Here is a 22,895-nt window from a genome sequence, read left to right on the forward strand (position 1 = left end):
CACCTCAAACTTACTGCTTCAAAACCAACCCCACCCTACCCCAGGTCTTCCCTATCTCAGTAAACGGTAATCCCATCCTTCCAATCATTTAAGCCGAAGACATGGGAGTCATCCTTAACTTCTGTTCCCTTCACACCCTACACGGAAACCATCAGCAAAGCATGCCAAACAGTCCTTCAAAAAAGATTCCAGGATTTGACCAACCCTGGTTATGTCCACTTTGAGCACCTTGGTCCAAGCCATCATCATCTCTCACCGGGTCTCCTTTCTATTGCTTTCAACCACGCTCCAATCTATATTCTAAATATAGCAATTAGTGATCCTTTCAAAGCACAAGTCACTCTTCCGCTTTAAATCCTACCGCAGTTTTCCGCTCCGCTCGGAGGAGAGACTTACTCTTTATTTTGAATTAGAGTCCTACTCAACTCTTACACACACCCCTCTGACCTCATCTGTCTCTCTCTCACTCTGATCCAGCCCCTCAGAAGCTTTCTTCATGTTCCTGGAACACACCAAGTAGCTCTGGCTCCGTGTCCTTACTCTTGCTCTTCGCTCTGCCTGAGATGCTCTTACACTCCCCGCTCCCCCCGCCCCAGGTCCTTTACTTCTGCTTCCAGGCTACCTCTCGGGGGACCTTCCCTGATAGCACTTATGCACCCATCTAGCCCCCTCACTCTCTCTCAATCAGGTCTCCAAAGACTCCACACCATTTAGCATGTATCTGCTTATTTGTTGTCTGTTTCCTTCTAGCAGAATATAAGACACTTTCTTCTTCAGTAAATAAGCTAACCTGAAATCGCTTAAGAAATAAAGGGAACTTTGTTCTAAAGATTTAGGATGAATCAGAGAGCCTTACCACCTCAGGAAGAGACCAGAGGCTAAAACTGGTAGCATTCCTTTTCTAACTGTCCTGCTTTCCCTTCAGATCTTTGTTTTTCCTCTTTCTACAGAATTACTTCCTCTGCTTCTCTGAGCAAAAGGCTCAGTTTATATCTGCTCAGGGCATGATTAGAACCCAAATTCCCGTAAGAATTTTTTTCAGGTATCCATCTTTATTCACTTCAACTCTGAAGTGGTATTGAAATCGCTGAGTAAAACAACTTTTAAACTAGTTTAAAATGCTCTTTCAATTACTGTAACTTCTTGACTAAGTTCTTTTTTGACATGAATATTTGATTCATTTAACACAGTTTAGGTAACTATCATACAGTGAGAGCATGTAAGTGGAGCAGAAAGCAGCATATCGGTTATCTTTTAAAAGCCAGCTGTACCAGTTACAAATATCAAAAGTACCAATGAGCCACTGTGTCCAAGCCAATTTATTAAACAAAATGGGAAATACAGTTGCATAATTCAAACTGCCTTCTCCCTCCACTTCTTCAAATGTCCACAGAATTTTTAATAAAGCAAGGCATTATGTAGCTTGTACAATTATACTGCTGTGTTAGTGAATAGCTATTTTAATCATACGAGACAGAAATACAAGTAGCTTAGCTACTAATAATTTTCATTCTGATCATGAAAGCATATAAAATGAAAATATAATTTCTACACTTTGTAAAATTCAAAAAAAAACCCTAACCCCATAATGAGTTAGGTAGGATATTTAAAAAGCTTTTATGATCATTCCGAACAAGGAATTTAAATACACTCTTGCCTACTCATCCCAAGTATTCTGTATACGGATATACCCATGTGGCTTTCTCTCTCAAGAAGTCAGCAAAAAACTTAGAGCGGCATGGGTGAACGGATAAGAGAGAAAAATAAAAGTTAGAGATGCTTAAACTGTAGCATAGGCATTAAGTTTTGGTTTTTCATTTTGCTATCAAATTTCTCATTACACTGAATTTTTTTTTTCCTTGGGTTGGGTGTGGGATTTTTATTTTATTATTTTTTAATCCTCATCCAAGAGTATTTTTCCATTGATTTTTAGAGAGAGTGGAAGAGAGAGGGAAACAGAGAGAGAAATATCAATGTGAAAGAAACGTCCCAACCAGCGCCCGGGCTGGGGAGGAGCCTGCAACTGAGGTACGTGCTCTTGAGCAGAATCGAATCCGGGACCGTTTGGCCGGCAGTCCAATGCTCTATCCACTGAGCCAAACCGGCTAGGGCTACACTGAATATTTTTAAATGCCCCAGAAGTAAACCATTCAGCGTCTAGTAAACAGAAGGCAACCTGTGTTGTCTGTGTTTCAGGAAACAAATAAGGTGCTGCTCCCAGGGTCAGGTCTGTTTCCCTTCGCCTAACTGCTATTTTCTGACGTAGTTCATTCTTTCACCAAATGCTGACTGAATTTCTGTTATGTGCCAAGAATCGGGGCTACACGTGAATAAGGCAGTCCCAGCTCTCCAGCACTTGGCAGTCTAAGAGGAAACGCAGATGTGTGAGCACACCCTCTCTCAGGTCCACAACCCATTACCCTATGCCCTAGGGCCAGATGCGTTTCAGAATTTGGAAGTTTTCAGATTTTAAAAAAGTGTATTCATTATATATCACATAATACCCCAACTGGACCCTGGGAAAGGATGTCACAGAATCAGAAAGGAGTGCTCTTGCAGCAAAATGTAAGCACATTCATACGAGGTGGGGGAAAATCGACCAACAAGTGTCCTATTAGATCAGGTGAGGTTGTGGCACCAAATGAATTCAAATCACATAAGCTTTTTTTAAAAAAAATATATGTTTTTATTGATTATATTTTTAGAGAGAAAAGAAGGGAACAGGATAGAGCAATAGAAACATCAATGATGAGAATCATTGATTGGCTGCCTCCTACACGCCCCTTACTGGGGATGTGCCCACAACTCAGACAAGTGCCCTGACAGGGAATTGAAACTGTGACCTCCTGGTTCATAGGCCAACACTCAACTACTGAGCCACAGCAGCTGGGCTACACTGGAAGCTTTAAAAGAATAGATCTAGCTTTTTTTCCGGTCAACATTTTGGGAAACTTTTAGAAAGATTTTTTTCCTGCATTATTCCTGTTATTTTTATCTATAGGCCTAAAGTACAAAAAAATGAGCACTCTCCTGACCTACAGTCAATCCAGCTCATCATGTGGCCCACTCTTTCACTCAACAAACATGTATTTAACACCTTCCCTCACAGGAATGGCCCCACTCCACTCAGAAAAGCAGCTGGCTAATAATAATTACATCAAGATGCAAGTGCTACAAATGTTCAAGGTTTACGTCACTACAACCAATTGTTTCATGAGAATGCAGCTGAACTCAATATACTGAAGATTTCCCTTAAACTTTATGCAATACATTTTGAAACCACCGTCGGTGTATCTGTTGAAACCATTTTAGTGTGCTTATATTTTTAGCTGTACTACCTCAAAGTAACAAGTTCTATAAATTCACTGTCAGCTATGTCAAACAGCATAGTTGACAGTGAATTTATTTACCTTTTACTTAGTCCTAAAACTACCTTCTCTAAGTCGCGACACCTCTAGTTTTAGGATTCCTAAGACTGTGTGAACTAAACATTAGGAAAATAAATCATGATTCTGTAAATTACAAACCATAACCTTGACAATCTATCTTTTCTCATATGACTCCACTCAAGTATTATCGCCTCTTGGATTTTTTTGATAGGACCATGTGAGGCTCATCCTGTATCACTAAGTCACACAGTCTTGTATCGCGTTAAAGTCACATAATTTGTTTTTGTTTAACCAGAAAAAAAAAAGCCTTAAATTTATCAGACTTGGTTACATATTACTCTGTTATATAAAAATTTTTTTAATGAATCTTACTGCTAAAGAATGAAAATATGACAACCAGGGATATCAGAATTCCATCTAGCAAATGTTTATGAGAGCCTAACAGGCATCATGATCTAGTTTACTTGCTGACTTGGCGTCACTGGACAAAAGATGACTTGTGCAACTAACATATTCATGGAAAGGTAGCTACAATTCCATGTGTTCACAGCTTTAACAAAAGTAAAATATTTAAAGTTACCAATAATAGCCCTGGCCCGTGTGGCTCAGTTGGCTGGAGCATCACCCATACACCGAAAGGTCTCAGGTTCCATTCCCGGTCAGGGCACATACATACCTAGGTTGCAGGGGATCCCTGGTGGGGGCACCTGCGGAAGGCAACTGATTAATGTTCACACACACACACACCGATGTTTCTCTTCTCTTCTCTTCTCTTCTCTTCTCTTCTCTTCTCTTCTCTTCTCTTCTCTTCTCTTCTCTTCCTCTCCCTCCCTCCCTCCCTCCCTCTCTCTCTCTCTCTCTCTCTCTCTCTCTCCTTACTACCAATAATAAGTTGCCGATCATAATTAGTACTCTAGTGTTAATTCGTGTCTTTCTCCCAGTGCAGATTTCATTCTAACAGAAAGCCATAACACCTAGGGACAAGATAAGACCTTGGAGGTTTTACTAATTAAAAAGCAAGTGTGTGACATTGGTCTGCGATGAACAGACATCCACCAATGCTACTTCAGCATCACGCTTTATTTACCAAGATACCATACAACTGCTGTCAGGGGTTTAGACCAACAGCTAATGAGTGACTCAGGCCAGCTACTTGGGATTCCACTCCATCCCCAAGTCCTTACCCTCACCACCAATGTTCTCAAAACCCATTAATCAAAGGGACCTTGAACAGTGAGTTCATTTTGTCACCTTTAGTTTTATTCTACTGCTCTGATTTTCCTGACGTTTGCATCCTGCAACACTTAGTATCACATACACCAGCAGCCTTAAAGGGAACACAGGTTACTCCTTATCCCTCATACTCTCATCATCACCTCTAACACCTTCACAAAGACATTCCCTCACTGGAAGATGAGTTAGCACATAAACATGGGTGAAGTTTATACACCAACGTTTCTCCTCTTCTTTATATCTTAAGACATGGAGGAGTCTTTGTGTGTGTTTTTAAATTTGTTTTTCTCCCTCAAACGCCTCTGTAATGGCACATTAACAATTAATAAACATAATAAAATCCCTTGCTAATAAATTTTAATCCCCATTGATAAAGGTTAATACATAACCATGAAGACTAACATCTAAGTTTAAAAATCACTAAGTACCAACTGCTTTTGCTTCTTACGCTGTAGGATAAGGAGACGACATTTTTCAGAGTTGACAGTCCCCCTCCCCCCTGCCAACAGCTTCCCTAGAGGCCCGTTTCGTAAGTGATGCACATAATGACAAATTTAAATTCCCTAAGTAGTCAGCTGTCTACCATTTCCCATTTAAATAGATAGTTTAATTTACAGAAGTCTAGAAAGTAAAAAAATATATTTTTAATTATTTCCTTTTAACAGCTGGTCACTATAAGCCTTATTAACTATCCTGGATAAAATGTACTTGTATAACCTATGTCACATGCTAATTAGACAACAACGCCTCATTCAGCCTAAGCTCCATTACTGGGCTTTAATTTCACTTGACCAAATAGTTAAAACCCAGTTTTTGTACTTGAAACAATTCCTGGGTAAAGGTGCTTAGGTGGGGAACTCATACAAATTGAAGGGGGGAAAAATGGAGTCAAGCCATTGCTAAATGTTACCAAAACAAAAAATCAAACACTCCTCTGGAAGAGCCCAGAGATGATGAGCTCTCTGAGCACCGGGACCACTGTTCGCACCTTTGTCTCTCCCAAGGTATGTTCTCACTTTAGGGTACAGATTCCATCTATTTCTCTAGAGTCTATGGCTAAAATTTATTACAAGTTAGATGATGAGAAAATAGTGAGACTTTTAAACACAAGATATTTTTGAATAGATAAGAATGAAGGTTTAAGGAGAGTTATTGCCAAATGTTTATATACAAAAAATCCTATATAACAAAAGGCTAATATGCAAATTGACCAGAGGAACGACTGGTGGCTATGATGCGCACTGACCACCAGGGGGCAGACGCTCAATGCAGGAGCTGCCCCCTGGTGGTCAGTGCACTCCCACAGGGGGAGCTCTGCTCAGCCAGAAGCCCTGAGCCAGGCTCACGGCTGGCGAGCACAGTGGCGGTGGCGGGAGCCTCTCTTGCCTCTGCAGCAGTGCTAAGGATGTCTGACCATCAGTCGGACGTTCCCCGAGGGCTCCCAGACTGCGAGAGGGCGCAGGCCAGGCTGACGGACCCTCCCACCCCCCGCCCCGAGTGCACGATCTTGTGTACTGGGCCTCTAGTTACAAATATAAATCAACAGGAGAGCTGATATGAAATATTATGTGGCTATTAAGAAGAGAATGTCAGAGCTCTAAGTACTGGCAAAGATGCCAACACTAATATGCCCTCTGAACAAATGCTCCCTTTTGGGGCTCCAACTGTAAGCAGATAAGCATCCTGGTGGAGGGAGTTTGCCCTTACCCAGCAAAGTATATACAGAGTTTCCTTGGTAATAACTGCTACAACCAAAATTGGGGAGGGGGGAATTTAAGCTGTACAGTCCTATAGAGGTCCTAATACGGTGACAAAGATTTGACTTTGGGTGGTGGGCACATGGTGCAAAAGAGACCCACACCTTTTCTTGTAACATAGAAACCCACACCTGAAACCTATATGATCATGTTGACCAGTGTCACCCTAATAATAACAAATAAATAAATAAACATAAACTGTGGACATTAAGAGAAATTTTAATATTATTTTAGCAGGTCACTAGCACATTAGTATTGAAATCATTATTTCATACTTTTTCAAAAACATATTTTTATCGATTTCAGAGAGGAAGGGAGAGGGAGAGAGAAATAGAAACATCAATGATGAGAGAGAATCATTGATCGGCTGCTTCCTGCATGTCCCCCACTGGGGATTGAGCCCCCAACCCAGGCATATGGCCTGACCAGGAATCAAACCATGACCTCCTGGTTCATAGGTCTATGCTCAATCACTGAGCCACATTGGCCAGTCAGGCCATTATCTCATACTTTAAAACATTAAATAAGATATAGTTCCCAGCAATTCGAGAAGGAAAGGCTCTCCGTAATGCATCCTGGAAAAATGGTATTGAGGAACAGGTGGTACGGAGGAACTTATCATGCACTTTCTGACATAACTATTGCGCCAAAGGAAATTCTTTGGTACCTGTACCATCCTTCGGACATTAGGAAGGTAGTGAAACATCATAATCAAGAGTGCTGCCTCTTGCCTGGCCAGTGTGGTTCAGTGGTTGAGTGTCAACCTATGAACCAGAAGGTCACGGTTCCATTCCCAGTTGGGGCACAAGCTGGGGTTGCGGGCTGGATCCCCAACAGGGGGTGTAGAGGAGGCAGCCAATCTCTGATTCTCTCATTATTGATGTTTCTATCTCCCTCTCCCTTCCTCTCTGCAAGCAATAAAAATATATAAAAAATAAAATAAAATGAAGAGCAGAGTCTGGATTTAAAAAAAAAAAAAGGAGTGCTGCCCCTAGTACCCAGCGGTTAGGGTTTGACTGCTGGCTTCTCCACTGGTGTATGTTAACTGACATGTAGAAAAATCAACAAAGGTTAACCGAAATTCTTATTACAGTTGAGAAAAAGGTGCCTTTGAATTAAATATGGAAAAATGTTTAAAGTATTTTAATGGAAAGAATTATTTTTAAGCAGACATAATAATAATAATAGTAATTATTATTATTATTATTTAGAGAGAAAGAGAGAGAGAGAAAGAAATATTGATGTGAGACTGGAGATTGAACCCACAGCCCAGGTATGTGCCCTTGACTGGGAGTTGAACCTGAGACCCTTTGGTGTTCAGGCCAACACTCTAACTGCTGAGCCACACCAACCAGGGCAAGGTTCTTCCATTTTCATTTCTTCCTACCAACCTACTCTATTCATCTGCTGCTTATTTTGATTACTCCCACCAGAGGGCAGACAAAAGGAAGATGAAGTGATAGAAACAAAGTTGGTAACTTGTTATCTTCCAGAGAAGCTGTAGCAGTGTCACCAAGAAACTTTAAACAGCACTAACATTAATTATAAGATTCTCGGAGACAGCGTCACTTGAAAATAGGATTAGGTAAAACACAGCAAAAAAAGTTAGCAAATATTAATTCATATATCTATTCATTTATTTAAATATCTGAGTTCCAAACACATGCCAGGCACATTCCAGGCTCTAGGGATTCCGCAGTCATCAAAACAAGCCAAAGTTCCCGTTGTCATGGAGCCTTATTCTATATCTGTCTAGGAGACAGATAATAAAGCACAGAAATAAGTAACAGTTTCAAGTACAGATAAATACTCCACAGGGAAATTAGAGGGTGACAAGGAAGGCTATTTTTAAATAAATTAATCTAAGTAAAGACCTGAATGAAATGACTGAATGAGTTATGCCTTAAAAGGGGGAAGAGCAGCCCAGGCAGGAGAAACAGTAAATGCAAAGGCCGAGCAGCAGAAACCAAGCTGGCGTGCTGCTGAATCAACAGCAGGGAGGAGAGTGCGGCTGGAGGGAAGGGCGCAATGCACAAGAGATTAGGGAGACCAGCAGGAGGAACCCTATCATGTGATCAAGGAGGCCTGCTGACCACAGTGAAAACTTCAGATTTTATCTCACCGGAATGGGTTCAGATGACTGAGAGACATCTGACTAACGTGACATTTTTTAAAAGTTCGTGCTGGCTGCTGGGGGACAGAGATTGGAAGCGGAAAGACCAGTTAGCTGCCCCAACAGTTCAGGCCCGGAAAGAGGGTGGTTTGACACAAAAGTAGTGGCATTAGAGATGATGGAATAATTTTTAAGTTAGAGCCCATAATACTTGCAATGGAAGAATAGATATCCGGTGAGGGAAACAGGGGAACTGAGGGTAACCCTAACCACTGAGCAAAAACAGCCAAACCAGCCAGGGCTACTGTGTCTCTTCTTTTTTTTTTTTTTTTTTTTTTTTAAATATATTTTATTGATTTTTTACAGAGAGGAAGGGAGAGAGACAGAGAGCCAGAAACATCGATGAGAGAGAAACATCGATCAGCTGCCTCCTGCACATCTCCCACTGGGGATGTGCCCGCAACCCAGGTACATGCCCCTGACCGGAATCGAACCCGGGACCCTTCAGTCCGCAGGCCGACGCTCTATCCACTGAGCCAAACCGGTTTCGGCTACTGTGTCTCTTCTAAGAACAAGGGTATTCTCTTACATAATCCCAGTACAATCAAATTCAGGACGCTTAACATTGATACACCACCATTATTTAATATGCAGTACATATTCAAATTTTATAATGTTCTTGAGCAACTGGATCCTTTCTCTCCCTTTCTTTCTCTCTCTCTCTGCAACTGAATTTTCAATACAAGATCCAATCCAGAATTATGCATTGCATTTCACTGCCAGGTATCATGAACTTCCTTTAATCTGCAACAGTCCCTTTTGCTTTTGTCTTTCAGGACATGAACATACTGGAAGACTACAACCAGTTACTTTGTAGAACAATCCTCAATTAAGGTTCCTCAGTTGTTTCCTCATGATTAGATTTTGGTTATACATTTTAGAAACACTACAGAAGAGTAATGATGTCCCTAGTTTAAGCACATCAAGAAGAATATGTTTATCCCACTACCAGTGATATTAACTTTGGTCACTTGGTTGAAGTGGTGTCTGCCAGATTTCTCCACTGTGAAGTTCTTTTTCTCTTGGTCATTAACCTCTAGAGCAGCGGTTCTCAACCTGTGGGCCGCGACCCCTTTGGGGGTTGAACGACTCTTTCACAGGGGTTGCCTAAGACCATCAGAAAACACATATATAATTACATATTGTTTTTGTTATTAATCACTATGCTTTAATTATGTTCAATTTGTAACAATGAAAATACATTCTGCATATCAGATATTTACATTACGATTCATAACAGTAGCAAAATTACAGTTATGAAGTAGCAACAAAAATAATTTTACGGTTGGGGTCACCACAACATGAGGAACTGTATTAAAGGGTCGTGGCATTAGGAAGGTTGAGAACCACTGCTCTAGAGAGATCATTGGAAATTGTATTAATATCATTTTCCCTACCAAACTTTCTCCATTAGTAATACTTACCTGAATTACCATTACCATGATAATTGCAAACTGTTGACTAATATCATTTCTTCTACATTTTTAAAAAAATATGTCTTTATTGATTTCAGAGAGGAAGGGAGAGAGAAACATCAATGATAAGAGCGAATCATTGATTGGCTGCCTCCTTCATACTGCCTACTGAGGATCGAGCCCGCAACCTGGGCATGTGCCCTTACTAGGGAGTCGAACCGTGACCTCCTGGTTCATAGATTGATGCTAAACCACTGAGACACACTGACCAGGCTCTTCTACATTTTTCATTGGCAATCTATCTAGCAGATCTTCCCCCTTTTCCTTATTTTATTTATTTACTAGAGGCCTGTTGCACAATTCGTGCACCAGGGTGTCCCTCAGCCTGGCCTGCAGGATCGGGCCGAAACTGGCTCTCTGACATCCCCTGAGGTGTCCCGGATTGCAAGGGCGCAGGCTAGGCCGAGGGACCCCACCAGTGCATGATCCAGGCTGGGGAGGGACACAGTAGGTTGACCAGCTGTGGAGGGATCATGGGAGGGCTCCACTGAGTGTCTGGCCCATCTAGGTCAGTTGGGATTGGCTGAACCTCAGCAGCAAGCTAACCTACTGGTTGGAGCATCTGCCTCCTGATGGTTAGTGCATGTCATAGCGAGTGGTGAGCAGCCTTAACATATCATTAGCATATTATGTTTTGATTGGTTTAATGGATGACTGGACGACCGGACACTTAGCATATTAGGCTTTTATTATATAGGACTAGAGGCCCGGTGCACAAAAATTTGTGTACTCGGGGGGAAGGGGGGTCCCTCAGCCCGGCCTGTGCCCTCTAGCAGTCTGGGACCCCTCGGGAGATAACGACCTGCTGGCTTAGGCCCGCTCCCCGGTGGCAGAGGGCAGGCCCAATCCCTAGGTGCAGCCCCTGGTCGGGCTCAGAGCAGGGCCGATTGGGGAGTTGGGGCGCCTTCCGCTGTCATGCACAGAGGAGGGCGGATAGGGAGGTTGTGGCCCCGCACCCTGTAACACACAGAGCCGCAGGGCGATCAGGGGGTTGGGGAGCTCCCCCCTATCAGGCACAGAGCAGGGCCGATCAGGGGGCTGGGGCGCCGACCCGTCACACACAGAGCAGGGCCGTTGTGGGGGCGTGGGGCGCCGCACCCTGTCACACACAGAGCCACAAGGCAATCAGGGGGTTGGGGAGCTCCCCCCATCAGGCACAGAGCAGGGCTGATCAGGGGGTTGGGGCGCCTTCCTCTGTCACTAACAGAGCAGGGCGGATAGGGAAGTTGTGGCCCCGCCCCCTGTCACACACAGAGCCGCAGGGCAATCAGGGGATTTGGGCGCTGCCCCATCACGCTGATCCCGGTGCCAGAGGGCCTCGCGGCTCCTCTGATCCTGGTGCTGGGAGGCATATTACCCTTTTACTATATAGGATAGAGGCCTGGTGCACGGGTGGGGGCTGGCTGGTTTGCCCTGAAGGGTGTCCTGGATCAGGGTGGGGGTCCCCACTGGGGTGCCTGGCCAGCCTGGATGAGGGGATGATGGCTGTTTGCAGCTGGTCACACACTCTTCAGGGTGGGGGTCCCCACTGGGGTGCCTGGCCAGTCTGGGTGAGGGGCTGAGGGCTGTTTTCAGGCTGGCGGGTGACTGAAGCTCCCAACCACTCCTTTTTCTCTTTTCTTTTTTTTATTCTGGGCCAGCTTTAGCTCTGAGGCTTGGCTCCAGCTCTGAGGCCTCAGCTGCTGAAAACAGGTATCTGGTTTGTTTGGGTTCTATAATCGAAACTCTGTATCAACTCCAGCTCTGAGATCCCGGCTGGCTGAAAGCAGGTTTCTGGGGTTTTGTTTAGCTTCTATATTTGTAACTATGTTTCAAACTGCAAGCTCAGAGGCCGGCAAGGCAGGCGGGGAACGTTGGTTTCCTCCGTCACTGAAGCAAGCAAGCCTCATGTTAGTTTCAAGCTGCCTGGCTGCCGGCCGCCATCTTGGCTGGCAGTTAATTTGCATATCACCCTGATTAGCCAATGGGAAGGGTAGCGGACGTATGCTAGTTACCATGTTTCTCTTTTATTAGATAGGATGATAGATTTGTGAACTCTTATTTTAGTCAATAGGTTATAATACATTATTATCATTAATTCATTTTGATGCTCAAATTTTCCCAGATTTGGCCATTCAAGCTAGTTCCTACGTCCTTTTCACATGTCCCATCAATTTTTTTGAACACTTCTTTTACTTTGTATTCTAGGCTCATCCTATACTTCCCCTGTTCCAGGTCTGGAACCAGCTAACTAGATCTGAGCACTGGTTGTGTTCACTGCTACTAGGATATCATTTTTTCTAGGCCCTTTTGTTAGACAGGAGGAGGAAATATATGCATATAAACATATGAATGTATGTGTATTTTAATCACAAGTTCATATTGATAACTCTAATTCCAATCCAACACAAGGAGTTGTTCATTGCCTTCTCCCATTTCATATTTTTATTTCCTTTCTCCCACAGTTAAAACCCCAGATCCCCAAATATCAATAAATTTACTCATTTGCCCGATCCTACTATATACACAAATCTATTTTAGGACTGCTATGTCTCATCTCTACCACTATAAACAATAGCCTACTATACAGGGTTCAAGAGTTTTCTGGCAGTTCTTTTTACCTTTATATTAAAGGTATATAGTCAAAGTCCTATGTGAAAAACATACTTGGGAGCCAAATATATGTTGATAGAAGATGATGTGACTTTTGGTGGGGGCACATAATGCAATACACAGATCATGTACCATAGAAATGTACACTTGAAACTTATATGATCCTATTAACCAATGGGACCCCAATAAATTTAATAAAATATAAAAAATAAAAACATACTTGGGCCCTAGCCGGTTTGGCTCAGTGGATAGAGCGTCGGCCTGCGGACTGAAAGGTCCCGGGTTTGATTCCAGTCAAGGGCATGTACCTTGGTTGCGGTCACATCCCCAGTTGGGGGTGTGCAGGAGGCAGCTGATCGATGTTTCTCTCTTATCGATGTTTCTGACTCTCTATCCCAGTCCCTTCCTCTCTGTGAATAATCAATAAAATATACTTTAAAAACAAACAAAAAAACATACTTGGATTCATTTTTTTTCCCTCTGAGAGTTGATGTTATTCATTGAAATACAGTTGGTTCAGTTGTTGCTGTTTGTATTCAATTTTGGAGGTTTTTTTCACCCAAACTCATTGAACATATAAAACATTAACAACTTTCCTAAACTCAAAAGTATACAAAAAGGTATAATCAGAGCATTCCCTCCATTATCCTTTTTACTCAGTTCCTACCCACCACCCATTCCCTGTAGGTAACTAATTAGCTTCTGGTTATCTCAAAAAAATATTTGTTTTTGTTCTACTAAAAAATTATGCTTTCTACATGTTGAGCAGAGATGGGGCAGAATACTGGATCGAGAAAGAATTTTATTTAAGACTAGAGGCCCATTGCATAATTCATGCACTCGAAGGAGGGGGCCCCTCAGACCGGCCTGTGCCCTCTCACAGACCCGGACCCCTCAGGGGATGTCCGCCTGCCAGCTTAGGCCTGCTCCCTGTGGGCAGTTGTACATCCCCCGAGGTGTCCTTAGCGCTGCCTCAGAGGCAAGAGAAGCTCCCGCCACCGCTGCTGTGCTTGCCAGCCATGAGCCCGGCTTCTGGCTGAGCAGCACTCCTTCCGTGGGAGCACACTGACCACCAGGGGGCAGCTCCTGCATTGAGCGTCTGCCCCCTGGTGGTCAGTGTGCATCATAGTAATCGGTCATTCCGCTGTTCAGTTGATTTGTATATTAGGGCTTTATTATATAGGATGGCACACATAACAGAATGCTTGTATAATAATTAAATGATTCCATAGAAACTGAAACTGAAGCTGTAGGAGGGACAGGACAATTAAAGGGGGAAATATCTATTAAAATGTCTTCTGGTTTAGCCCTGGCTGAGTGGTTCAGTTGGTTGGAGCATTGTCTGGTACACCAAAAAGGTGGCAGGTTTGATTACCCATCAAGGCACATGCCTAAGTTGTGGGTTCAATTCTTTGTCAGGGCACATACAGAGGCAACCAATCTCCCTCCCTGTCTTTCTCTCTACCTTCCTCTCTCTCTAAAATTCAAGAAAAACTTATTCTCGGGTGAGGATTGAAAATAAAAATATATATGTATCTTCTAGCTTAATTTGAGGGATATCAAAAGGTTACCAAATTTCAAAATAGGTTGCCATCCTGTTTGTAACCTTCCAAATGAGTTATATCTATGGCTTTAGAGAACCCACATTAAAATGGGGTTATTATTTTGGAAGGACAACTAAGCTGTCACTACCTATTAATGTCAATAGAATTCTGCCACAGCAAGAGGTAGGTTTTGAACTCTGAGCTAGATGTTTGATCAGGAATAGACAGGTGAGAGGAGAATGGCAAATGTGAGGATCTGTGTAATAACACAAACAAACAATAACAATCATACTAGAAAAACAAACCGCATCTCTAACATGTTTTGGAAAAGTTACAGATATGCTAATAATGTATGCTAGTAATGGAGGGTCATTCCTCATGCGCTGGCTCTAAGTCAATAAGGCACAGAGAACATGGACTTTAGCGATGGAGAGATCTGACCTCGAATCCCAGCTGAGTTACTCAACTACATGGTCACTGGCACATCTCAGGGGCGGTTTCCTTAATTGTAGAACTGAATAATGCCTCCTTTGCCAAGTTAATGTGAGATATAAATAGAATAATGTATAACACTGCCCCTGATCCAGAACAGATGTTCAATAAATAGATGTCCCTATAATAAATGCAGATTAAACTAGTCAGCAAGGTGAAGAAACTAATCACACAGTGTACCTCAACAACCTGCCTGAAAGAAATCAGAGAAATCACACCATCTCAAGCAGTATTTGGTAAGGGCAGAAAAATGTACAACACTTACTTGCAATTCTCAGTCTTCAAAATGTCCCAGACTCTATTTTTAAAGTGTAAAAATATGTGCTGACATACTAAAGTGCCAATGATTTAAAAGAAACAATTCTGGTGAGATGTCTAGCAAATGGTACAAACTTCCAGCTATAAGATGAGTAAGTCCTGGGGATCTTCTGTACAGCATGGTGACTATGGATAACAATATTCCATTGCACACTTGAAAGTTGCTAAGAGAAATCTTAAATGCCTCATACATCCTCCCCCCAAAAGTAATTATGTGAGGTAATGGGTGTGGTTAACTAACCTTATTGTGGTAATCATTTTGCAATATATGTATGTCAAATCATCACATTGTACATCTTAAGCTTACACAATGTTATATGTCAATTATATCTCAATAAAGCTGGAGAAATACTGAAAGAAGCAATCCTATAAGTTATTCTGAGAAATGACTCAGAATAACCTAAATAATGCCTATGGCTCACAAAGTGATAAACCTAAATATATCACAAGCCATACTAAACAATTTTATAATTTTATAAATGTGTACACAAGAGAATTAACCATGCTCAGAAAACAACATTTTGGTCCTAGCTGGTTTGGCTCAGTGGGTAGAGCGTCGGCCTGTGGACTGACAGGTCCTGGGTTCGATTCCTATCAAGGGCCAGGATTGCAGGCTCAATCCCCAGTAGGGGCGTAGAGGAGGCAGCCGATCAGTGATTCTCTCTCATCACTGATGTTTCTCTCTCTCTCGCTCGCTCTCTCTCTCTCTCTCTCTCTCCCTTCCTCTCTGAAATCAATAAAAATATATTTAAAAAGCAAAACAAAACAAAAAACACTTTAAAAAAAGAAAGCATTTGTAAAAGTTTCTATTTCAGTTTCAAATTTATCTACAACCTAAAATGCAACAAGGAAAATCTTAAAGTGAACTTTAACCAAATACTGAAATATACAATAAACTTTCAGAGCAGTGGACAAAAAGGGAGGGGGGGGGTTCTGTAATAAATCTATCCGAAAGTAACCTCATGGAGTGATCGGATCAGAAATCCCTAACTGGGCAGGTTACAGTGGGTAGTTACACCTCAGGCCTATAACTGCCCTAGTAAAAGGTTATCTTTATCTTAAGTAACCCTGTCCATTGTTTTCTGTGCATCTAGGTTAACACACCTTTGAAATGTCCCTTTTTGAGACACCCTCAAGAGAGCATAAAACCTTGTTAAGTATCCTGCCATCCAGCGACTTTCAACCAGTGTAATGAGGCAGGCCCACGGGTGTGCTGCAAGCATTTTTTAAACATGTAATAGCTGACCTCTTCCTCTTAGATCGTCAAATTAAAAAGGACAACAGCCAACACAACAATAGCTGTGCCATGTGAATGCATGAATCAAAATTACATTTTTAGGTCAGATTGGCCCAAAATATACTTTTTGGTGTGCCACAGAATTTTAGTAATTATGTGTGCCATGAGAGGAAAAGGGTTTTTTAAAATCGCTGCTGTAATCCAATCGACCAGTGACTTCCCTGCCTTGCCTTTTCCTATGGGTTCATACAATGTTCCTTATGTTCCCTCCTTAATTCCAAATGTGTAAAAAGAGCAAAAAAAAACCCCTGCAAAACTGTAATTCTCCAGGAACATTTGACATCTTGCATCCCCAAATGTAGTCAGTTTGGCCCAAATAAACTCTCCTAACAATTCTCTACAGCTTTGGAAGGTCCTTCCCTCCACAGAGCCAAGGGTCAGGAATAACCGAAAGCCCCACACGTAAGCGTCTTAAAATACGCAACGGCAGAGACCCCACGCGTGCCATCCTGTGTGCACACACCTGTATTTTCCTCCCGAGTAGGAACGGCTTCTCTTTCATCTTAAATAAGCAGTGTGTGCTCTATCTCTACTCTACAAGACGTACTTAAAGGCCCCATCTCAGCTGACAACGCTAAAATGGGCTGATAACACAGTGATCTAACCAACAATTAAATGCCTTCAGAAGACTTCCCAGCAGGGTGCCAATCCACCGGCGGAGCTGTTTTGCCCATGGCAGACAGATGCATCCAAATCTTTCACTAGAAGAGAAATCGAAGGAGTGGAAAAAGGGGAAGAGAGAGGATGCAAAATAACAACGCACAGCTTCTATAAACAAATGAAAGTCTGTTTTTGAGCTTGTGGAAAGTCAATCCTCCCTTGCCGAAGAGTAATAAATATCAACACACACGGCAATCATTTGTGTTTTGCACAGAAAAAGGACGTGGAGAGTAAAGGAAAACATTTTGCCATGTACTGAACTTCCAAGTGTTCGAAATCCATTAATTTCCCCCACCCCACCTCCAAAATGCTGGGCATCATAACATTTCCCAAGTAAATTTAACAGGAAACCGCTGGGCTCTTTTTTAGCACTCAGCGGAGAACTTTTATGAGCTTTCCCGGCGCTCTCCACCCAATACCCTTCTGGGCATTTCCCAATAACCGCTATTTTCAAGGCAAACACGAGCTCTCGCTCTGCCCCCCGGCGGGCTCGGGGCGCGGAGAGGAACCTGCGGGTCCCGAGGCCAGGGATACCGACCGTCCTCCCGCTTCCCAGGAAGTGCCCAAGGCGGCGGCCGAGCGGCCGGTCTCCGCGCGGGAGCAGAGCGCGACTGAGACGCGCCCGCCCCGTCGCTCTCCCTCGGGGTCTGCCGCCCGGAGTCCCCAGTCCCCGCGTCGGGAGGCACCCAGCCGGCCCAGCGCCGCCAACGGGCCGGGTTCCGTCGGAGCGGCCCCGCGGCGCCTCACGCCCCCTGCGGGAAGCTCGGGGTCCCCCGGCGGGGCGCACCGCCGAGCCGCCCTCGCGCGATCGCCGCCTACCTGGAGGAGCTCGGGCCCGCGTCCACCGCCGGGCGCTGCCTGGGTCCGCGGGATTCTCAGCAGCCCCACGCGCGCCGAGCTGGCAAGCAGAGCGCCGAGCACCGCCGAGCCCAGCGCCGCCGAGAGCCGTCGGCCACACCCAGGCCCGCGCCTCCCCGCTGCCAACTCCGCGACGCGCCGGGCCGGGGCGTGGACGTGGCCGCAGGCGCGAGGCGCGAGGCGCGAGGCACGAGGCGCGCGGAACCGGCGGGGACGCGCTGCGGGCGCGCGCAGACCCTGGAGCGCGCGCGCGCGGCCTGGGCGGGGGGCGCAGGGAGCGGGCAGCTTCTGCTTCCTATTTTCTGTCTCGTTTCCTGCCAGAAGAAGAAAAACATTAATTCCCGGGCAGTTTCGTTTTCTTGTCGGCGTGGCGCCTGGACGCCGGCGCATACTTCTGAGTAGCGCCCAAGTGGTGTGGCCGGTTTCCTTCCTGGCACCGCAGAAGCCTCAGTGCGCTCGTGGGCAGGAGAGCGGGGCCGACTTAGAAGACCCCAAGGCCCCGTTTAGATCCACCTTATTAAATTCTAAAGTAAGAAGTAAACGGAAGCCCAGAGTTATACAAAACTGCATTGCAATCCCCGCGCTACCATCGCTAGTGGTGCGACCGTACCGTCTCGGGGCCTTGATTTCGTCGTTGGAAAATAGGGATGAGGAGACCTGCCCCAGAAAGGTGTTAAAATGTGAAATGAGATAACGTTTACGCAGAGCCTGCCTCTAAATAAATGATCAATACTTGGAAGGTATCGTTACGACTGTCGCTAATGAAGGCCTTCCAGATAACCCTGCATGTCAAGTCGCTCTTCTCTGCATGAGTTAAAGATCATAGGCATCGCAAGCGACTTTTTTCTTTCATTCCTCTGGCGTTTGATGTTTAAAATGTCATAAAGTGAATGCAACTACCCAGTTTACTTGCTCTGAAGTCAGTACCCGCCCGGGAGCAGTTTTCCTTTCTCCACCCCCCCCCCCCCCATCTTTCTTCTGAGTTAATTTCAGTTTGACAGACTGTTGCTATAGCATTCCTTCTCTGACGTCAAACAATTTAAAGAAATAGCCCTGGGTAAGGAAAACTGCAGAGGAGTTCTGTGGAGTTCCTGTGCCGGAGAAAGATTTCAACAGTATCTTGAGCCTCACCTCCGCAGCCTGCCATTCCTTCTTCTTCAGCAGCTTCCCATTATCATCTGGAAAAAATCTCTTAGTACCTTAAAAGCGGCGATGCCATGATACGCACACCCTGATGGCGACTGTGAAAGAAATGTGACCGTTTTGTAAAAAAGCCAGACCATGACAAAAGTGGAAAGATTCATGGGGCGAAGGATGATGACATGAGAGGTGGTTTTAGCTCAAATTTTCATTTTCCCTAAGGTGGAGTGCTGTTTCCCATTCAGAAGAAAGGGAAGAAATGCCAAATCCTCTGCATATCAAAGTGTCAGGAAAGTGGATTGGGACCTGTGTGGTTTGCAACTGTAACTTTTTAAGTGTTTTAATGATTAAATCCTGAGCCTTGTTATCCTTTTCAGAAGGAAGTAAAGGAAAATTGTTATTTAAGGAGAGCCTATTAAGTACTAGGCTCTCGGCTTTTTCAAATCATACTTAATTCTCATAATGATCTTACAATGTGTGTTGTATCCCCACTTTCCAGATCAGGAAACTGAGGCTCAGTGAGATTAAGTAATTTATCTGGAGTCTCACAGGGAGTGGCAGAGCTTTATGTGGAACCCTAGTTGGACTGACTCCAAAGTCCACCACGATTCTTTCTGTCTTATTCTCGGGCACTGACACTTAACAGGTATTATAGGGTGCGGGGAGGTGATTAGGTTAAGATGATCAGTTGAAAAACAAGTTGCTGATATTTAGGAAAATCCAGTGGAAAGTACTGAGATATTTTATTCCAGAAAGATTAGGGGAAATACAAAACAATAGCTTCTAAGCACAGAAACCTGAAAAGATTTTACTGGTCTTTGAAGATTTGAGAATAAATTACACAAAATGACGAATTTAACCTTCTTGAAAATTTTACGTGGACAGAAAAATTACTAGAAGAATAAAGTCCAAGTACAAGAAAGGAAAGTGTAATTATTATCCAAAAGAGACCACTTCTAAGAATATCCGATTTCTGTTTTGCCACGTCTGCTGAATACTTTTCTGAAAAGAATACTTACTTTTAAAGGACAAGCCTGCACTACAAATCTGAAAGTGGAGCTAATGAAAAGAATTTCATTACCACGAATAATTTCCTAAGAGCACAGTAATGCATCTAAGTGGCCCAGCCATTAGTTGTTTTTCAAATGATAATATAATCAATTTAGGGGAAAAATGGAGAGAGAGAAAGAAGGACATGCTATTAATATTTTTGAAGACTGCTAATTTGTGTAGACAATTGTGGTGATATGTCCTGCTTCAAACGATTAAAACCAAGGGTCTTGTATTTGGGTACCATTGGGTGGTATTTAGATTTCTAAGTCCTTAGGCCCATGTTCTCAAATCCTACTTTTTTTAAAATTCATTTTTTTAGAGAGAGGAAGGAGAGGAGAGAGAGAGAGAGAGAGAGAGAGAGAGAGAGAGAGAGAGAAAGAGAGAGAGAGAGAGAATGAGAATGAGAATATCACTGTGAGGGAAACATCAATGTGAGAGAGAAACATGGATTAGTTGCCTCCCACTGGGAATGGAACCAATAACCTGGGTATGTGCCCTGACAGGGAATCAAACCTGCATCTTTTGGTTTATGGGATGGTGCTCCAACCAACTGAGCCATACTGGCCAGGACTCAAATCTTACTCTATTAAGAGAGGATGGTGGCATTCCTGCTAGAGAACCTGTGAAGACAAACTCCCTGCCTGTTACATCTTTGTATTCCCAGTAGTTTTTAACAGAATACTTTGCACATACTAGGTACTCAGTGAATGAACAAATGAATGAATGAATGAATGAATGCACGTGGCTACTTATTTTACTCAAAGAACCTTCAATACATAACCCCCATGCCCTACTCTGAATCCTAGAAAGAGGAGAACAATCATTATTTAGTTACACTTGCCACTGCAGAGTGTTTTACTCTCCTATGATCGAGTTCGGAGAAGCTCTGCTCTTGGTCCTATATTAGATGAGTTACCCTAAAGTCCACAATGCCATAGGCCTGTAAACTCTGCTTTTAAATCATATTCCAGAAATGGTCTAATTTTTTTAGCCTACTTTGCTCTCAGACAATATCAATTGCATTATAAACAACAGAACCATCGAAGGGTACAATTTTCCAGTACTGTCCTATTGTATGCATTCCAATTCTATTGTATTTGGGATGAGGCCAGATGATATACATGCAACATTAGAACTGAAGTAAAGGTTTTCTTCCAACTACAAAAAAATATAAAACTTTAAAATATTAAATGGAATTTGTCTAATAGGATCTACAGCAGAGGTCCCTAAGGATATGGGAATGGATTCCTAAGTAGATTCTTGTAAGAAATAAGTTTATGAGGTTTTTTTTCCAGACAACTTAATCCTGAGCAGCCATGTCTAAAGCCTCCCATCTTGCTCAGGCACAATGCGTTTTGATATTAAATCATTTTACAGCTTATATTTTGAGCGGTCCACCTTTGCTGCGTGCTTCTGACACTCCTGATAGCAAATCAGTGATAGCATCTTGCATTTACCTATTCAGGGTCCCTAATTGTAATTTGGGCCTATGGTCTACACATCAGTGACCTTAGGAGAGTGCTGTATTTAACTCATGATGTATATCACAGGCATTGGGGGAGGGGTGGGGAGCAGAAACACCCAGGAATATACTTGCTCTTCTAGGTCCTGTGATTCAGGTCTCTGGAATCTGTTATTGGGAAGGACAAGCAAAGTGAAAAGAGTACTAAACTGCATGTCAGAAGATCTGATTTAGAGCATTACCTTCGGTTCTAAATATTTGCATGATCTTGAGCAGGTCACAACTCTCCTGAATTCTGTCTTATTCAACAGTTAAAAGGAAAGTTCTGGGTTCTAACAGGATTGGCAAATATCACTAATCCCACCAGTCAGTACTATGCCCAATGTGTAACTTCATTAATCCATCATGTACTCTTTCCCTCTAAGACTCATCCCGTCCCAAGAATTCTTTTGAACACCACATACCAGGAAGGCACTCTGATTTTAATGTTGATAAGTGAGTAAAAGCACTGTGTGACTTATCCATTGCTGCGTAGCACACCACCCCAAATCTAATAGCAGATTAGAACAACAGCATCCATTTCCTTATTCATTTCCTTTGCTCATAATAGCCAGCTTCGGCAGGGCTTGGCAGACACACTCTTTTCTGCTCCAGGCAGTGTCGGCTAGTTTGACTCTAATTTCAAGATGGCTGGCTGAGATGGCTGGTGAGTGGCGCTGGATTTCGGTTGAAGATCAGCCAGGGCTGTGGACAGAGACCTCCATGCCTCTTCACATAGGTCTCTCCATGGGTGCCTTGGGATGTCTCATACTACAGTGGCTGGGTTCCAAAGCAAGTGTTCTAAGAGAACAAGGAGGAAGTGCACTGTATTTTCATGATTTAGCCTCAGGAAGCCCATATTGTAGCTTCCACCATACTCTCTTGGTCTAGGCAGTCACACTTCAAATGATAGGGATGCTGACCTCTTGATGGAGGAATAGCAAGGTTTTAGAAGAGCATGGTCTGGCTGGTGTGGCTCAGTGGTTGAGCATCAACCTATGAACTAGGAGGTCACAGCTCCGTTCCCAGTCAGGGCATATGCATGATCCCCAGTGTGGGGTGTGCAGGAGGCAGCCGATCAATGAATCGCTCTCATCATTGATGCTTCTATCTCTCTCTCCCTCTTCCTTCCTCTCTGAAGTCAATAAAACTATATTTTGAAAAAAAAAAGAATATTATATAAACGGAATCATACTGCATGAAATCTTTTGAGACTGGAAACTTTCACTCAGCATAATGCCTTATTCCTTCTTATTGCTGAGTAGTGCTGTATGGTACAGAGGTACCACACTTTGTTTATCTGCTCACACACTCAAAAACTTTTGTGATGTTTTCCATTTGGGGACAATTATGAATAGAGTTTCTATAAACACTCAAGCATAGGTTTTTATGTTAACACTAGTGGCCCAGTGC

At 43.4% G+C, this 22,895-nt stretch overlaps 1 protein-coding gene across 3 annotated transcripts in view; it reads right to left on the minus strand.

Moving 5' to 3' along the window:
• GNB4 (G protein subunit beta 4) overlaps window positions 1-18,097 on the minus strand; it is a 37,654-nt gene extending 19,557 nt beyond the window's left edge. Inside the window, exons 1-2 of one of the 3 annotated variants that reach the window (XM_081086968.1) lie at window positions 17,750-17,880; window positions 16,734-16,971 (exon numbers count right to left, since the gene is read on the minus strand). The gene's annotated coding sequence lies outside the window, so the exon portion shown is untranslated. Of the gene's footprint in view, window positions 1-14,920; window positions 15,863-16,733; window positions 16,972-17,749 lie in introns of those variants that run through there. The other 2 variants (XM_081086966.1, XM_081086967.1) reach the window with 2 other exon arrangements.
• Between the last annotated feature and the right edge of the window lie 4,798 nt (window positions 18,098-22,895).

Source organism: Myotis nattereri (assembly GCF_964212035.1).
Source record: "Myotis nattereri genome assembly, chromosome: 3".
In the NCBI taxonomy this organism is placed as follows: Eukaryota; Metazoa; Chordata; class Mammalia; order Chiroptera; family Vespertilionidae; genus Myotis; species Myotis nattereri.